The sequence below is a fragment of the Pogoniulus pusillus genome, chromosome Z (genome assembly GCF_015220805.1).
Source record: "Pogoniulus pusillus isolate bPogPus1 chromosome Z, bPogPus1.pri, whole genome shotgun sequence".
Lineage (NCBI taxonomy): Eukaryota > Metazoa > Chordata > Aves > Piciformes > Lybiidae > Pogoniulus > Pogoniulus pusillus.
This window is the reverse complement of record NC_087309.1, coordinates 70,965,432-70,985,340: the sequence shown is the minus strand read 5'-3', so window position 1 is coordinate 70,985,340 and position 19,909 is coordinate 70,965,432.

The window sequence follows — 19,909 nt, the reverse complement described above, 5'->3', positions numbered from 1 at the left end:
AGTGAGGAGGGAGGAGTTCAAGTCAAGTGGCCTCTTGAGCTGGGGGATGGGGTCGGGGAGCAGTGTGTTCCTCTGGAAATCCATGAGGAATTAGTTCAGGACCTGCTGAGCCACCTGAACACCCACAAGTCCATGGGACCATATGAGATCCATCCCAGGGTGCTGAGAGAGCTGGCAGCTGAGCTGGCCAAGCCACTCTCCATCATTTTCCAGCAGTCCTGGCTCACCAGAGAGGTCCCAGGAGACTGGAAAATGGCCAACGTGGTCCCCATCCACAAGAAGGGTCGGATGGAGGAACCTGGGAACTACAGACGTGTCAGCCTGACCTCAGTGCCAGGGAAACTGATGGAGCAGGTTATCTTGGGGGTGATAAGAGCACACCTGAGGGATGGCAAAGGGCTCAGGTCCAGCCAGCAGGGGTTTAGGAAGGGCAGATCCTGCCTCTCCAACCTGATCTCCTTCTATGATCAAGTGAACCGCTTGGTGGATGTGGGGAGGCCTGTGGATGTGGTCTATCTGGACTTCAGCAAGGCCTCTGACACTGTCCCCCACAGCAAACTGCTGGCTAAGCTGTCAGCCCATGGCTTGGATGGCAACACTCTGTGCTGGGTTAGGAACTGGCTGGAGGGATGTGCTAGTTTGAAGCAAGCTAGAATGTTTTGGTAAAAGAACTAGATAATGGGCAGTGAAATGAAAAACAATTGTGTCTCCTTCACTCACAGTCACGCTGAGAACTCTGGGAAGAAGAAGTAAAACATTCTCCATTTTGTCTTTCATTCTGCCTTTGCCTTCAGACCTAGTCACATCTCATTAACCTTGCTCCCACTAACCTTGCTCCCTAGCCTCTTGGCTGCACCTCTCTTCTTCCTGAGAACTGGAGTAAGGTTGAGAGGGCAAGGGGAGTTGTTGGGGTGGTTTGAGAGCCCCTCCTGGGGACTCAGGTTTCTGGGAGGGGAGTTGTGCTTTTGTATTGTTTATCCTTTGTATATTTCTGTATATAACTGTATATATAGTGAATAGCTGCTTGTATATTTGCTGCTGTAAAATAAATAGCTTCATTTATATTCCCAGAGGCTGACTGAGTTAGCTGGGGCAAATTCAAAAGTGTGAGGGGGCGGGTAAAAGCCCAAACCATCACACTTATTTTTTAATTGGCTTTCCCAACGTGGGGCTAGTTATTTGAGTGACTGGTAATTAACTCTGGGAATTGAAATGGAGCTAATAAGGCAACTATTGTACTTGTGTGGGGCATTACTCTGGTCTGGTTTTGTTTTCTTGGCATTTAGTTGGATAAAGGCTCAAATTGTTGCTTATTTCATTGATTTAGCTTATAAGAAGGCTAAAGCCAAAGTTTCAAGCATGTTCTGGAGCTGGGGTGATTTTATCCTTGGTTATGCTGGTTTTAATGTCTCTGAAAACCTTACCAGTAATATTACAGGAGCTCTTGTCAATAATGTTACAATCAATCGAGGTTCTGCTTTATCTACTGCTCTCATGAGGGTCATCCAGCTTCAAAATGAAATGCCAAGTCCATGCAAGGATTTCTACAGAAAAGAGACCGTTGCGGGATTGCTGTGCATTAATCTGGCTCTTATTATTTTAATATTCATATTAATTTTGGTATTATTTTTTAAAAATTCAAAATCAGCTTCTGTAAGAATTAGGAAAAATTCTGTGTCTCAGAAGCAGTCTCTTTCACAGCAAAACAAGGGAACACAGTTATCTGCTTCCCCCCTGCCAGCCTCTGCCCCTCCTTCTCCACTTTCTGGGAACACGGCCAATGTTCCCGCTGGTAACATAAACAATAATAAAGATAACAACAACAATCCACAGAGTTTGGCAGGAGTCCCAGGAGCACAGGCAGGTACCCAAAATCAGAATGTTCCTAGCAACAATGATAACACGTCAGGGTTGGCAGGCATCCCAGGAGGACAGGCAAATAATCCTACTAATGCTAATAACACTAATGCTGGTAATGCTAGCCTAGTCAGTCCAAATCCTAATGACACCAGCTCAGCCAATTCGAACCCCCAGCCAGCAGACCAGAACCAAAATCCTCCTACTAAAAGTAAGGCAGATCTGAACTCACAAGCTCCAAGTCAGACCCCTAATTATTCAAACCCTCCAGCAGGCAGGTCAAAATCTGTTGCTGTTCAGGCCCTTCTGGCACCTGCTAAGGCAAAAGCTAAGACAAAGTGTGGTTCACAGGAGGATGTAAGAGAGGGGACCTCTGGCGATCAGCAAGAGGAGGAAGAGGAGGTAGTTAGTCTGCGAGACCTCACGAATGTGCTGAGACATCAATACTCAAATGAGAGGAGCGCTGTGAGGTTGACTGCCAAGAGAGAGGATGGTTCCAATGAGTTTAAGAGTGCTATGAGGAAGGTTCTGTTAGGCCAGGGACAACCAGATCAACAGGAGGAAGAGGAGGACGATGACATCCAGGACTCCAATGATCCACTCAGAGAAGTCAGGGAAGTTAGAAAGGAATACTCAAGAGAATCAGGTGAGCCAATCCTAAGCTGGTTAGTAAGATGCCGTGGCATTGGTGCTAATGCTCTGCAGGTTGGAGACAAGTCTGCCAAGCAGCTGGGACCACTCACCAAGGAGAGTGGAGTGGACAAATACCTAGCAAGTCCTCTTGGTAGGGTTAGCTTGTGGACACGCCTTCTGTTGGCTGTGACTATGAGATATCCTTCCTGAGATGATTTGCCATGGGCTGCCAAGAAGTGGAACACCATTGAGCAGGGAATTAAGCTTCTGAAGGAGTTTGCTGTGAAGGAAGTGCTTTATGGAGATCATGGCACTCATGAGCCTGACGATATTTCTTTGGGAACAGGTCTCATGAAGAAGCTGATTAAGCTTGCTCCTTCATCCTATGCTAACATCTTGGCCAGTAAATTTCTATCAAGGAGTGATAATGGAAGGTCTTTCACTGTTGGTGAATTCACTGACCAGCTCAGGCAAATAGAAGACAGCTTGTCACACTCTAGTCTCTGCCATACAAACTATGACGACAGAGATGAAAGGGATAAAGGATAGCATTGAGAATGGCATTAGAAATGGCATGAAAGAACTGAAGGAGGATCTTAAAACCTCAATTTCCAATCTGGTAAAGGGTACCATTCCTGCATCATCTGAATGGGTGCATGTTTCTGCAGTCAGGAACAGACGCCCACCTCCTGCAAGGCAATTCCAGCCCCGGAGGAGACAAATTCCACCCAGACATCAGCAATCACATGCATCACTGTGGATACTTCTGCGTGACACATACAGTGAGAACATGAACAAGTGGGATGGTAAACCTACTTCAGCTCCTTCAAAGAGGGTTATGGATCTGCAGAGTGGCAGAAACAGAGGCAGCAATGCCAGAAAAGTAGCTGTCACTTCTTCAGCTCCTGAGAGCAACTGCAATTGTTCCAACAATTGCAATTCCTCTCACAACAACACCAATCACTGTGTACACCCTACATGCCATGTCCACCATTAGGGGTGCCCTGCCTCCAGCCAGGAGGAGGAAAGGGATAGTGGAGAGAACTGAATCTATTGGAATGTATTCATTAGATGTCCTGGCAGTTCAAAAGTTCAGAAATACAGGGCTTTAGTTGACACAGGTGCTCAGTGTACTTTATTGCCATCCAATTGCAAAGGGACAGAGTCCATATCTATTTTTGGAATCACTGGTGGATCTCAAGAGTTAACTAAAATACAGGCTGAGATCAGTTTAACTGGTAAAGAGTGGAAGACACATACTATTGTAACTGGTCCTGATGCGCCTTGCATTTTGGGAATTGACTTTTTGAGACAAGGTTGTTTCAAAGATCCTAAGGGTCACAAATGGGCTTTTGGAATGGCCTCTGTAGAGATTGAGGATGGTAAATTGAAATTGTCCATTAGACCTGAACTTTCAGATGAATCTGCAGTTGTGGGACATCATGACATAGAGGATCTGGAAGTGCCAATTGCAACTCAAACTGTTCATCACAGGCAGTACAGAACTAACCATAACTCTTTGTTGCCCATTCATCAGCTGATTCGTCAACTGGAGAGTCAGGCTGTCATTGAGAAAGCTCATTCACCTTTCAACAGTCCCATCTGGCCTGTGTGTAAAGTTAATGGCGACTGGAGGCTCACAGTTGATTTTCGTGCCCTCAACGAGGTGATGCCACCCATGAGCGCAGCTGTGCCGGACATGCTGGAACTCCAGTACAAGCTGGAATCAAAGGAGGCTAAATGGTATGCAACCATAGACATTGCTAATGCTTTCTTCTCTATTCCCATAGCAAAGGAGTGCAGGCCTCAGTTTGCATTCACCTGGAGAGGAATCCAGTACCAGTTCAATCGTTTGCCTCAGGGGTGGAAACACAGCTCAACCATCTGTCATTCAGTCATCCACAATGCACTGGAGAAAGGTAAAGCTCCAGAGCACATCCAGTACATCGATGACATCGTGTGGGGCCAAACTGCTGAGGAAGTCTTTGAGAAAGGTAACAAAATCATTGACATTCTGTTGCAAGCAGGTTTTGCCACTAAGAGAGACAAGGTCAAAGGACCTGCCAAAGAAATTCAGTTTCTGGGAGTGCGGTGGCAAGGTGGTCGCCGTTACATTCCTCAGGATGTGATAAACAAAGTCTCTACTATGGCAATTCCCACCAACAAAAAGGACATACTTTCTTTTCTTGGTGTAGTGGGATTTTGGAGACTACACATTCCTGGTTTCAGTGAGATTGTCAAACCTCTGCATGATGTGACTCGTAAGAGAAACAATTTCGAGTGGGGACTTGAACAACAAGCAGCCTTTGATCAAATCAAACGAGAAATAGTCCATGCAGTGGGCTTGGGACCTGTGAGATCTGGTCCGGACATTAATAACATTCTGTACACGGCTGCCAGTGACAATGGTCCAACTTGGAGTCTTTGGCAGAGAGCTCCAAATGAGACACGTGGTCGTCCACTTGGTTTCTGGGGACATTGTTACAGAGCTTCAGAGACAAATTATACCGCAACAGAGAAAGAGATTCTAGCAGCCTATGAAGGAGTGAAAGCAGCTTCTGAAGTGATTGGAACTGAGTCACAATTGCTTTTAGCTCCTAGACTCTCAGTTCTAAACTGGATGTTCAAAGGCAAAGGTTCATCACCACATCGTGCCACAGATGCAACCTGGTCTAAATGGATGGCTTTGATAACCCAACGAGTACGAATGGGGAATCTTGACTGACCTGGTCTGGTGGAGGTGATCACCAACTGGCCGGAAGGCGCAGACTGTTCCAAACCTCCAGAGGAGAAAATAACTCGTGCTGAGGAAGCTCCTCCCTATGGTGATCTCTCTGATCAGGAAAAGAACTATGCTTTGTTCACAGATGGTTCCTGTCGTCTTGTTGGGAACAAGCGAATATGGAAGTCAGCAGTATGGAGTCCAACCAGGAGAGTTACCGAAGCGAAGGATGGAGAAGGAGAATCCAGTCAGTTCGCTGAGGTAAAAGCTGTCCAACTTGCTCTTGATGTGGCTGAATGTGAGAACTGGCCTATCCTTTACCTCTACACCGACTCATGGATGGTAGCCAATGCTCTATGGGGTTTGCTAAAGGACTGGAAGAAGAATGGTTGGCAGAGGAAGGGAAAGCCTATTTGGTGTGCTGATCTATGGCAGGACATTGATGCACGGCTGGAGAGAATTCCAGTGAAGGTGCGGCACGTAGACGCACACGTGCCTAAGAGCAGAGCTACTGAAGAACATCAACACAACCAGAAGGCAGACCAAGCTGCTAAGATTTCTCAAGTTGATACCAACTCTAACCTTGACATCGACCTTGTTTGGAAACACTGAGGTGAACTGTTCTTAGCTCGGTGGGCCCATGACTCATCTGGACATCGAGGCAGACATGGAACATACCGATGGGCTCGCGATAGGTCAATTAACTTGTCCATGGACGCTATCACCCAAGTCATCTATGATTGTGACATTTGTGCTGCTATTAAGCAGGCTAAGCGAATCAAGCCCTTATGGTATGGTGAGAGATGGTCAAAGTACAAATATGGTGAAGCCTGGCAGATTGACTACATCACTTTACCTCGATCTCGTTCTGGCAAGCAGTATGTGCTGACGATGGTGGAAGCCAGCACTGGATGGTTGGAAACCTATCCAGTTCCACATGCTAATGCATGTAACACCATTCTTGGCTTGGAGAGACAAATCATGTGGAGACATGGAACTCCAGAGAGAATTGAGTCAGACAATGGCACTCATTTCAAGAACAATCTGGTGAAAAACTGGGCCAAAGAGCACGGTATTGAATGGATCTATCATATACCTTACTAAGCACCAGCTTCAGGGAAGATTGAGCGCTACAACGGTTTGTTGAAAACCACTCTAAAAGCCATGGGGGTGGAACTCTGAAAAACTGGGACAAACATTTAGCACAAGCATCCTGGTTGGTAAATAGTAGAGGTTCAGTAAACAGAGCAGGACCTGCACAATCAGATTTGGTCCAAACAGTAGACGGTGATAAAGTTCCTGTTGTTCATGAAAAGAATCTGTTAGGGAAACCTGTTTGGGTATTTTCTCCTTTGGGCGAAGGGAAACCTGTCCGAGGGGTGGTTTCTGCTGAAGGTCCTGGTCATACATACTGGGTAATGCAGGAGAATGGTGAAATCCAGTGTATTCCACAGAGAAACCTAACCTTAGCTGAGAGAGTTTAAATTCAGAGTGTCTAATATAAGCTGTTAGGAGTTTTCTGTTCTAGGTAACATCGGCGTCCAACACTGAGAGAAATCTACAGTACGTGAGCACGAACCCAACATCACCTGGGAGTCCCTGTTCTGAGCTTTTGAATCACCTACATCTGATTGAAGTGTGAACTGAACTTGTATACATTGTTTTAGTGTAAATATTGGTTTAGATTAGATTGGATAATTCTCAGCGATACTCTGAGCGAAGTAGACAAGGGGTGGATTGTGCTAGTTTGAAGCAAGCTAGAATGTTTTGGTAAAAGAACTAGATAATGGGCAGTGAAATGAAAAACAATTGTGTCTCCTTCACTCACAGTCACGCTGAGAACTCTGGGAAGAAGAAGTAAAACATTCTCCATTTTGTCTTTCATTCTGCCTTTGCCTTCAGACCTAGTCACATCTCATTAACCTTGCTCCCACTAACCTTGCTCCCTAGCCTCTTGGCTGCACCTCTCTTCTTCCTGAGAACTGGAGTAAGGTTGAGAGGGCAAGGGGAGTTGTTGGGGTGGTTTGAGAGCCCCTCCTGGGGACTCAGGTTTCTGGGAGGGGAGTTGTGCTTTTGTATTGTTTATCCTTTGTATATTTCTGTATATAACTGTATATATAGTGAATAGCTGCTTGTATATTTGCTGCTGTAAAATAAATAGCTTCATTTATATTCCCAGAGGCTGACTGAGTTAGCTGGGGCAAATTCAAAAGTGTGAGGGGGCAGGTAAGAGCCCAAACCATCACAAGGGACAAGCCCAGAGAGTGGTGGTGAATGATGCCACATCCAGCTGGTGGCCAGTGACTAGCGGTGTCCCTCAGGGATTGGTGCTGGGCCCCATCCTCTTTAACATCTTCACAGGTGATCTGGATGAGGGCATGGAGTCAGTCATCAGCAAGTTTGCAGATGACACCAAGCTGGGGGCAGATGTTGCTGAGTTGGAGGGCAGAAGGGCTCTGCAGCAGGACCTCAACCGCCTGCACAGATGGACAGAGTCCAACGGGATGGCACTCAATAAGTCCAAGTGCAAGCTGCTGCACTTTGGCCACAACAACCCCATGCAGAGATACAGGCTGGGGTCGGAGTGGCTGGAGAGCAGCCAAAAAGAAAGGGATCTGGGGGTGTTGATTGCTACCTGCCTGAACATGAGCCAGCAGTGTGCCCAGGTGGCCAAGAGAGCCAGTGGCATCCTGGCCTGCATCAGGAATGGTGTGGTCAGCAGGAGCAGGGACGTCATTCTGCCCCTGTACTCTGCACTGGTTAGACCACACCTTGAGTACAGTGTCCAGTTCTGGGCCCCTCAATTTAAGAAGGACATTGAGATGCTTGAGCATGGCCAGAGATGGGCGATGAGGCTGGTGAGAGGCCTTGAGCACAAGCCCTACGAGGAGAGGCTGAGGGAGCTGGGATTGTTTAGCCTGGAGAAGACGAGGCTCAGGGCTGACCTTATTGCTGTCTACAACTACCTGAAGGGAGGTTGTAGCCAGGAGGAGGTTGCTCTCTTCTCTCAGGTGGCCAGCACCAGATCAAGAGGACACAGCCTCAAGCTACGCCAGGAGAAATTTAGGCTGTAGGTGAGGAGAAAGTTCTTCACTGAGAGAGTCATTGGACACTGGAATGGGCTGCCCGGGGAGGTGGTGGAGTCATCGTCCCTGGAGCTGTGTAAGGCAAGATTGGACGTGGCACTTGGTGCCATGGTCTAGCCTTGAGCTCTGTGGTAAAGGGTTGGACTTGATGATCTATGAGGTCTCTTCCAATCTTGGTGATACTGTGATACAGGTCTGAACAAAAGATTTCTTGCCATCTTTCCCATAAGATCCCTTTGTACACTGAAAGGTTGTGTAGTGGTAGGCCTGAATAGGCCAAAATAGACTTATACATGTTCTGGCTTGCCCAGACATGTTTTTCTGGTATCACTCTCTCAGTTTTGGGGAGAAGCAATAGCAGGAAAGAGGACAAAGAACCTGGAGCCACTGAGTCTAAGGACCATGGTTTGTCCAGACTTGTTTTGCTCCTGTTTCCATCCTATGTTAAACAAGCTGCAAATATCTGGCTTGTGCCTGCCTCATGCAAGGCCTGTTTTTCCCAAATTTGAGTAAAGTAAGCCTATGACTTCACCTAACATGGTTAAGCTTGGCTAACCACCATTCTGATTTGCTATTCTTTGTCCAAAGGCCCATTAGGTCTTGGGCTACATAGATGAAAGAAACGAGCAGGTAAACACAACATGCTCTACCACTGTATTTGTGCTTGCCTGCTGTTGCTACTGCCACTGGTTGCTTACTGCTTGCTTGCTCTTACTGCCATTGCCTCTGCCTTATCATGCTCTTTGCTTCTGGCAGTGATTCTGTCATTGCCTTCTGCAGTGTTATGTTATGCTAAGCTACAAACTAGCTCTGCCACAAATACACCCTAATACTCTGGGTTTATCTGCCTGGAAACTGCTGCTTCAAGTTTACCAAGAATATGCTTATAAATGCCTCCACATGATAGGCCTGCATAGCCAGTGTGACATCCGTGCTAAAACTGCATATTGCAAGACATCCTGCCGACACCTGCCAAGATGAGGAGCCCTGGAAGGGACGCATATATTGTCCAGAGAAATCAGGACCAGGCCAGAGATCATCTGCCTCTTTCCTCAGGACTGTGTGAAGCCTGGGAAGAATCAGAAGTCTCAGCAGCCGACAAGCCATCAACAGAACTCCCTGAAAGTGTTTGGGTGCTATCTGAAGCTGTAGCTAGCGCCGCCAGCTGGGGGCTAATTTTTGTGAGTATATATTCAAAGCCTCTAAGAAATTCTGTAACTAGATTCTCTTGTGCCTTTTTGTCTTAGTAGCAGAAAGGAGCCTTTCAAGTCCTATGATGGGCAAGAGGTATAATTGAAACTAAGAACTTCTTTCTGATTTTAAGTTTAATGTTTGCATTTGCTAGTTATTTCTTAAGCTGTTCTAATTTTGCCTATCCCTCTGTGTATGAGTATCCAAACTGTGAGTTTCAAACATTGCAAATAAATTTTCTGGTGAGATTTAATGTTAGTAAACAATTTTTATAGTTATTAACAATCCTTATCTGGATGTCAACATTAATATTATTAATTCTGCACAATTTGTAACAGGCTGAAACAAGGTTTTTCCCAAACCTTCTTGTCTCCACACTCAGCAACACCAGCTCTCTCAGTTTTTCCTCATAGAAGAGTTGGTCCATTCCTCTGATAATTTTTGTGGCTCCCCTCTGGACCTGCTTGAACAAGTCCGTGTCTTTCTTGTGATGAGGAGCCCAGAGTTGGAAGCAGTACTTCAGGTACTGCCTGGATGAGCAGAGTAGGGAAACAAGACAGAGTTTTACCTCTTCAAGAGATTCTGACTCATACACCAGCAGGTAAAATTGCTATTCCAACATAACTTTATCTTGTATTGCCTTCCTACTGTTTTTTCTTCTGCTTCTGTTCCTCTCCTTTTGTTTTACACAGCTTAATTCCAAAGTCTTGTAATATATTCTCATATTCACCAAGTGTCATCAAGCATTTGCTTTGTACATACTTCACCACTAACTCGGTCCAGTGTTTCCTATGGAAGTCACAGAGCACATAGTTCTGCTGTCGATGTCTCACCCTTTCTCCTGATATACCATGGCACTGCCTACATCACTAAAGCAGTGTTCTGTAATAATACTTCACATCACCAGCCAGAATTAAGGAATCAAAGACAAGCTTCCATGCCATACCAAAGAAGAGTTAAAGAACTAATTGAAATAGATTAATTTCAGTCCTGACAAAGGGACCAGACCTGACATACAAGTCTAAATACTAAGACATCAGGTAACAATCACAACTAAGACAAGCATTAACACCTGCCTAGCACTAAGGCAGGAGGTCAGTTTTCACAATAAAAATATGTCCAAAGGTACTATAGTTTGGTCTGCTCTGGTAGAGGAGAAAATCCATAAGCCTGTGTAACTCTACACTGGCAGATCTGTGTTAGCTTCCAAGTGGGGCTAATTAAATTTTATTTATTGCTAATTAGGCTCAGAAGTTAAAATTAAGCTATTTTATCTACTTTGGGCAGTGGCCTGACCAGTTTTTACTTTCTACTTTAACTGTTCATTGACTGTCAAAATTGGTTCTTTGATCTTTAATATTATATGGGAAAAGATCAAATCAACATTTCTGGACATCAGAGATTATTGTCTCAGATAGATTGGCTTCAATATTGCTGAAATTTTAATATGTCAAGAAATATTACAGATCCTTTTTCTCCTCCTACAGCTTTAATGCATGTCATCTGGCCAAAAAATTAATTTCCAGACCCCTGTAGCAAGTATTATACACATAATACATTCCTCTGCTTATGATGATGGGTTTATGTCTAATTGCTCTATTATGTGTAAAAAATTCAAAGTTAAGTCTCCCTGAAGAAGCAGGTAGAGGCAGCAAACAAAGCTTCAAAGCTGTGCAAACTTTGGAGGTAGAAAAAAACAGAGAACTTCACCAGAGTCCCAGAGGAGGAGATAACAGGCAGCTTTCTCAAAACAAAATCTGTTCAGAGGGAGAGCGAGGGGGGCTCACCATGTCCACCACTACACTTCCTCCCACAGGTTCTGGGACAACTGCCAAAGTCTTAGCTATTTACAGTAATATGTCAGGCAGACAAAGACCAGGTCCAATTGTTCAAGTCTCTGCTGTTTCTTCACCTAGTTCAAATCCATAGGCAGAAGTATCTAACCCTATACCCAATTCCAACTCACAGGCAGCAGTTCAGACCCTCAGAGATTCTGACATACTTAAAGAAACATCTACAGCCTTTCTTGCTCCAGCAAAAGTGCAAGCTAAGACCAAACATTTGACAAAAAGTGATTCAGGAGAGGATTTAAGGGAGGGGACCTCTGGTACACAAGAAGAAGAGAAATACAGTTTAAGAGATTTGGCCAATATACACAGATCACAATACAGCAATGAAAAGAGCTGTGTGAGATTCGCTGCCAAGAAGAAGGATGGCTCTGAGGAGTTTAAGAGTGCTCTTAGGGAAATTCTATTTCCAGGCCAAAGAAAACCAGGAAAATCATAAGAAAAGGAGGACGATATCCAGGACTCCAACGATCCCCGCAAAGAGATAAAGGAAGTTACAAAGGAATATGCAAGGGAATCAGGAGAGCAAATCCTAAGATGGCTGGTGAAATGCCATGCTATTGGTGCAAATGCCTTACAGGTAGGGCCACTCACAAAGGAGAGTGGAATGGACAAACACCTGGCAAGTTTTCTTGGTAAGGTTAGCTTGTGGACACGCCTCCTGTTGGCTCTGGCTATGAAATATTCTTCCCAAGATGATTTGCCATGGGCAGCTAGGAAGTGGAACACCATTGAGCAGGGAATTAAGCTTCTGAAGGAGTTTGCTGTAAAGGAAGTGTTTTATGGAGATCATGGCACACGTGAGTTTGATGACATTCTTCTTGGAACAGGTCTCACAAAGAAGCTTATTAAACTTGTTCCTTCATCCTATGCTAACATCTTGGCTAGCAGGTTTCTATCAAGGAGAGATAAGGGAAGGCCTGTAACTGTTGGTGAATTCACTGACCAACTGAGACAGATAGAGGACAGCTTGTCACATTCTGCCCTAGTCTCTGCCATAAACACTATGACTACAGAGATAAAGGATGGCACTAAAGATAGCATGAAAAAAATGAAGGAGGAAATTAAAACCTCCACATCCAATTTGGCAAAGATACCATTCCTTCACATTCTGAATGTGTAAATGTTTTGCCCATCAGGAACAGAGAGATGATTTTTCCCCACAGCAAATGCTGCTTGGGCTCTATATGATGCTTGCCCAGCAGGTGGGCTGAGAGATCTTTCTGCTCTATGGCAGGAGGCAATAGATATTAGAGAGGCATTAAAGCATTTACTTACAAGTTTTAATTAATTATCAATCACCCTCTGGGGCTACGTCACAGCCTATTACTAGTGTCTAAACTTCAGGGGAGTCTTTGCCCGTGGACATTGAAGCTGGAATCCTCATGGTTTGAGGGGAAAGGAGAATCTACCCAGTTTCCGGGGAAATAGTCTCTGACCTTGTGCTGCTGGTTTCTTCTGGATGCTCTGTCCAGGGGTTCTTAGGCAGGACCTTCAGGTGCAGAGGCAGGATGCCATTCTGTCTCAGCACAATGTAACGCTGGCCAGACAGGCCGATTGTGTGCAGACAATTCAGAGTCTGCTTCCTGGTAACTTGGCGGCAGACAGCAGACATGCAATAGGGTGCATGGCTGCTCGGGAGTCTGAGCTCTGTAGGTAAAGGCAGGCAACACAGGATCTGGTCCTGATAACTCACCGCAGTGGTGTGCAAGTGTGCACAGCTGGCTGGGAGACTATGGGAGATTCTGTCTCTGTAATAACAGCAAAGCAAGCAGGCATAAGCAGTGCATAAGCAAGAAACAGTGATGGTGAATCTAAGTCTAATAATGAGCAAGTGAGCGAGCAAGGCAATCGGGGGAGTCTGAGCATGTTGCTTATCTGTGTACCCCCAATAATTAAATGTAGTCCGAGATTAATGGCCCTTTGGCCACTAGAATGACCAATCAGGTTTTGGCAGTCAGCCAAACAATACCATAGTAGGCAAAAGCCACAGGCCTGGACTTCCCAAATATGGGAATCACACAGGCCTTACACTAGGCAGGCAGGAGCTGGGTGTGTGGGGCATACACAGCATGTTTACAAACAGGGGTCCTGGGCAGGCCAGACTTTATGGCACCAGGTCTGTTGTGCCCCTTTTATCTATTTAACGTGTTTACCTCTGCTTTGGGCAGAAAAACATGTCCAGGCGAGGCAAGGCATAAATAAGCCTATTTTCAGGCCTACAGGCCCTCCACAACAACATTCCACAGGATGTGATAAATGAAGTCTCCACCATGGCAGTTCCCACAAATAAGAAGGACACTCTGTCTTTCTTGGGTGCAGTGGGATTTTGGAGACTACACATTCCTAGATTCAAATTGTCAAACCTCTGCACAATGTGACTCATGAGAGAAATAGTTTTGAGTGGAGACCTGAGCAACAAACAGCCTCCAACCAGTTAAAGTAAGAAGTAGGCCATGCAGTGGGCTTAGAACCTGTCCAAACTGGTCCAGACATTAAAAACATTTTGGACGTGGCTGTGACAATGGTCCAACTTGGAGTCCTTGACAGAGGGCTCCAAATGAGACATGTGGTCATCCACTTGGTTTCTGGGGTTGTAGCTACAGAGGTTCAGACGCAAATTGCACCCCAACAGAGAAAGAGATACTAGCAGCCTATGAAGGAGTGAAAGCAGCTTCTCAAGTGATTGGAACTGAGTCACAATTGCTTTTAGCTCTTAGATTGCCAGTCCTAAACTGGATGTTCAAAGGCAAAGGTTCATCACCTCATTATGCCACAGATGCAACCTGGTCTAAATGGATGGCTTTGATAACCCAAAAAGCATGAATGAGTAATCTCAATTGGCCTGTGTGGTGGTAGACCTGATAGGGCAAACATGGACTTATCCATGCCCAGACATGTTCCCCTGCTCCCCCTAATTCTCTGCTGGAGGGAGGCAACCACAGGAGGGGAGAGCAAAAGCCCTGGCTTCACCTAATATGGTGAGGTCTGGAAAAGTGCCATTCTGATTGTCTAATCTATGTCCAATGCCCCATTAATCTTGGGTTGGATATTGATGAAAGGGATAAGCACACAGCACAGGGGCCACTGTCTCATTTTGCATCCTGAATTTGCCTGGAGAGCTTACCAGGAACAGGCTCCAAATGCCTACACACAATTGGCCTGCATAGCCAGCATGACATAATGCTGAGACTGCACATGGCAAGACATCCTGCCTACTCCTGAAAGTCTCCTGCTAAGACTAAAAGTCTGGAGATTCACAGATCATCCAGAGATTGCCTGCCTCCTTACCCCAGAAGTCTGGGAAGAATCAAGTCTGAGCAGCCAACAAGACAGAGTTCCACGTGTTTTGGGTACTCTCTGATTTATACTTTGTGAGTAAATACTTAAAAGCCTCTTCCAGTATAATATTTGCATTTGCCACTTTAAGAAATAAATGATCTAATATTGCCTATGCCCTGTGTGTATAAATTTCCAAACTCTGTGTTTTTGAACCTGTGAGTAAGTTTTCTGGTGAGTTTTAATGTTAATAAACAGTTTTCATAATTATTAACAATCATTGCCTGGATATAAAAATTAAAACAAGTTATTTATTTTTGCATAATCTGTCACAGCCCAGTTCTTTTCAATATCTGTATTGATGATCTGGCCCAGGGGTTTGAGTCCACCATCAGTAAGTTTGCAGATGACACCAAGCTAGGAGCAAGTGTCAATTGTTGGAGGACAAGAGCCTTGCAGAGGTACCTTGACAGGATGGATGGGTGACCAGAGGCCAATAGAGATGAGATTTAACAAGGCCAAGTGCCCCAAGCAGTGCTACAGGCTGGGCATAGACTGGCTGGAGAACAGCCAGTTGGAAACGGACATGGGTAGTAGATGGGTTGAACATGAGCCAGGGGTGTGCCCAGGTGGCCAGGACAGCCAATGGCATCCTGGCCTGGATCAGGAATAGTGTGGCCAGTAGGACAAGGGAGGTTATTCTGCCCCTGAACTCACCACTGGTGAGCCCACACCTTGAGTCCTGTGTCCAGTTTTGGGCTCCTCAATTCAAGAGAGATGTTGAGGTGCTAGAATGTGTCCAGAGAAGGCCAGTGAAGCTGGTGAGAGGCCTGGAGCACAAGCCCTATGAGGAGCATCTGAGGGAGCTGGGGTTGTTTAGCCTGGAGAAGAGGAGGCTCAGGGGGGACCTCATTGCTGTCTACAACTACCTGAAGGGACATTGTAGCCAGGTGGGGGGTGGTCTCTTCTCCCAGGCAACCAGCAACAGAACAAGGGGACACAGTCTCAAGTTGTGCCAGGGGAGGTATAGGCTGGATGTTAGGAGGAAGTTCTTCACAGAGAGAGTGATTGCCATTGGAATGGGCTGCCATCCCTGGAGGTGGTGGAGGCACTGTCCCTGGAGGTGTTCAAGAAAAGCCTGGATGAGGCACTTAGTGCCATGGTCTAGTTGATTGGATAGGGCTGAGTGATAGGTTGGCCTGGATGATCTTGGAGGTCTCTTCCAACCTGGTTGATTCTACGAAAGAGCTTGGTATTGAGTAGATCTACCACATACCCTACTATGCACCAGGCTCAGGAAAGATCGAATGATACAACAGTTTGCTGAAAACCACCCTAAAGGCCATGGAACTTTGAAAAAACTGAGACAAGCACTCAGCACAAGCAACCTGGTTGGCAGGGTTCAGTAAACAGAGCAGGACCTACACAATCAGATTTGGTACAAACAGTAGATGGTGATAAAGTTCCTGTTGTCTATTAAAAGAATCCATTTGGAAAAATTGGGTATTTTCTCCTTCTAGCTAAGGGAAATCTGTCCAAAGAGTGGTTTCTGCTGAAGGTCCTGGTCATACATACTGAGTAATGCGGGAAAATGGTGAAATCCAGTGTATTCCACAGAGAAATATAACTTTAGCTGAGAGAGTTTAAATTCAGAGTATATAATGCAAGCTGTGAGGAGTTTTCTGTTCTAGGTACTACCTGGCATTGAATAAGAGAATGTACAGTACATGACCACAAACCCAATGTCACATGGGAGTCCCTGTTTTCATCTCACCTGTGAAGGGACAAACTGTTTCCTGTTTTCTGAACTTTTGAATCACCTACATCCAAGATAGCTGGAACAAAGTGTAAACTGAATTTGTACTATTCATTATTGTAAATATTTAGACGGATAGTTGTCAGCAAAACTCTGAGTGAAACAGACAGGTGGAATGTGCTGGTTTGAAGCTAATTGGAAGATTTTAATGAGAGAAATTAGATTACAGGCTGTGAAAAGAAGACAGTGGTGATGTCTACTTCACTCATGTGTTAGTGGAGATGCGTAAGAACCAGACTGCAAACATAGATAAGTCAGTTGGAGTCTGTGTCTCTCTCTGGCTTCTGCTTGGATCTGTGTAACCCAACTAATCATCCTGCTGATCCTTCCAATTCACCTTGCATATAAGACAGACTCTGGGATAAGGTAGAAAGAAGGTGCAAGGGTGGTCGGGAGCCCCTCCTGGGCACTCTGGTTTCTGGGAGGGGTGTTGTGTTTCTGTATTACTTTTAACTTGTGTATTTATGTATATAGCTGTAAATATTTGCAATATATTGTATCTGCTTCTATATTGTGCTAAGCTGTGAATATAAAGCTTCATTCTTTAACTTCCAGCCAGCTGAGTCTAGCACGGATGAATTCATAGTGTGTGGGGGGGGTAACTCCCAAACCACCACAGCTCAAAATTTTCCAGATTTTATAATTCTTCAGTTTTGGTTTGCCCAGCTATAAACCCCAACAAACACCAGTGTCTGAAAGTTTCAATACAGCTTGTTTCAAGTAAAAAATAACACTGCTTATGCCATAGAAGAATACTTATTCATCGAGAAGTGTTTCTTACCACCATCTGTAGTTTTAACAATGTTTCTCAAATGTCTTCAGTTTTTGTGGAACTACAATAAAGAATCATACTCACATTTATTTATTATTATAAATTCTAAGCATTCTCATGCTCATTTCTCTTGTAATAGTTTAGTAATTTCAACTTTGCTCATGTGATTTCTTATCTTTTTTGTAATTAATCTACCTACTAAAATACTCAATGATTGCTTTTCATGCAAAGGTAAAAAGTAGGATATGCAAAGGTGGGGTACTGAATTTGAATTTTCATAGATTTTAGAAACTGTACAGCTTTTATTTTTGTCATATCAAACACACATTTATTTCTTAGCTACTTAAAAAGCAAATGCATCTTTGCAAGCTCTTCTGTATATCTCCTTGCACCTCTTTAATCACACTCCTCCAATCATTCAGTAATCCTTTGGTAATTATAATTTCTTAGCTTCCTTGGCCTAAAAAGAGCCAATTTATCACAGACTGTCATGAATCTTGGTTTGAAATTATCAAGAGTCCAATTATCAATAGGAACAGGGGATATCTCTTTCCAATTAAAGTGACTGATTTTGTGTAAAACCTTGTAACATTTCATTTTTTAATTAGGTACACTCTTACTAAGTATGAAGAGGTTCAGTCTAATTTTATTTGCTACTCAGACAAAGAAATACAGTGAATCATTTATCATGTAGTGCCAGATTCTATAGTGCTTTCAGCATACTCCAACAGCTTCTTATCCATTAATATATGTTTTCTGTTCCTGCTTTCATTCTAAACATTTACTAAAACTCCAGAAAAATCTTAAACTTTTTATATCCAAGCATCCCTGGGTACATCTGAAAATATAAGCCTGTTACAAGTTGAAAAGAAATTACTAGTTAAATAAGGATGCAACAGTCTTGCAATTCTTTCTTAATTCTTCTGTGCCAGGCTTAGAGAAGGTACCACAACTGCCACAGAACACTGTTGTTGACAACTGACAAGATTCCCCCAGGAGAAGGTCTCTTCCTGATCTACAGGTTTTTCTCACATAGCCTAAAGGACTCCTCCCTGCAAACAAGGAATAGAGAGAGTGCACAACTTCCTTAGCAGCTTTCTCTTTTTAGGCTAAGCTTGGAAGTTGGTGACTAGATACTTTTATATCACAAACTAAAAAGAATTCTATCAAATGGTTTTGTGAAAGCAAACAAAAAAGCCAGAAAACGCAATACTTCCTAGATGCAAAACTTACTAGAGAGTGAACTGAGAGCCCTGTTCACTGGATAGTGTTCGTCTCACAATTATCACAGTATCACAGTATCACAGTATCACCAAGGTTGGAAGAGACCTCACAGATCATCAAGTCCAACCCTTTACCACAGTGCCCAAGGCTAGACCATGGCACCAAGTGCCACATCCAACCTTGCCTTGAACTGCCCCAGGGACGACGACTCCACCACCTCCCCGGGCAGCCCATTCCAGTGCCCAATGACTCTCTCAGTGAAGAACTTTCTCCTCACCTCGAGACGAAATTTCCCCTGGCGCAGCCTGAGGCTGTGTCCTCTTGTTCTGGTGCTGACCACCTGAGAGAAGAGAGCAACCTCCCCCTGGCCAAAACCACCCTTCAGGTAGTTGTAGACAGCAATAAGGTCACCCCTGAGCCTCCTCTTCTCCAGGCTAAACAATCCCAGCTCCCTCAGCCTCTCCTCGTAGGGCTTGTGCTCGAGTCCTCTCACCAGCCTCGTCGCCCTTCTCTGGACACGCTCAAGCATCTCAGTGTCCTTCCTAAACTGGGGGGCCCAGAACTGAACACAGTACTCCAGGTGTGGTCTGACCAGTGCAGAGTACAGGGGCAGAATGACCTCCCTGCTCCTGCTGACCACACCATTCCTGATGCAGGCCAGGATGCCACTGGCTCTCTTGGCCACCTGGGCACATTGCTGGCTCATGTTCAGGCGGGTATCAATCAGTACCCCCAGATCCCTCTCTGTCTGGCTGCTCTCCAGCCACTCCGACCCCAGCCTGTATCTCTGCATGGGATTGTTGTGGCCAAAGTGCAGCACCCTGCACTTGGAGCTATTGAATGCCATCCCATTGGACTCTGCCCATCTGTGCAGGCGATCAAGGTCCCGCTGCAGAGCCCTTCTGCCCTCCAACTCAGTCACATCTGCCCCCAGCTTAGTGTCATCTGCAAACTTGCTGATGACTGACTCGATGCCCTCATCCAGATCATCTATGAAGATGTTAAAGAGGATGGGGCACAGCACAGATCCCTGAGGGACACCACTAGTGACTGGCTGCCAGCTGGATGTGGCACCATTCACCACCACTCTCTGGGTCCGTCCCTCCAGCCAGTTTCTAACCCAGCACAGAGTGTTCCCTCTCTACATGCACAAACTCAGATGGGAAACAGTATTTTAGTTCTATTCTGAACATCTTTGAATACCTCAGGAGTAGTCATAGCACATCAAGAGAAGTTGTGCTTCCAAACACTACAGTTATTTATCCAACTTGAAAGTGATGACATATGGGAAACAGAACGGGACTCTTAGCAATCTCTTGCTTAAGTTCCTACTAGAAATTTGATGAGAGGAAGTGAGATTTCTGTGTCCTGATACCCCAGGTAACCAATTGATTCTCCATATTCTCCAAGTAATCCCAGTACTCTCCAAGTAACCCCCTGCATGTTACTCAGTCAGTCACTGACTGCTAGGGTAATGCTTTT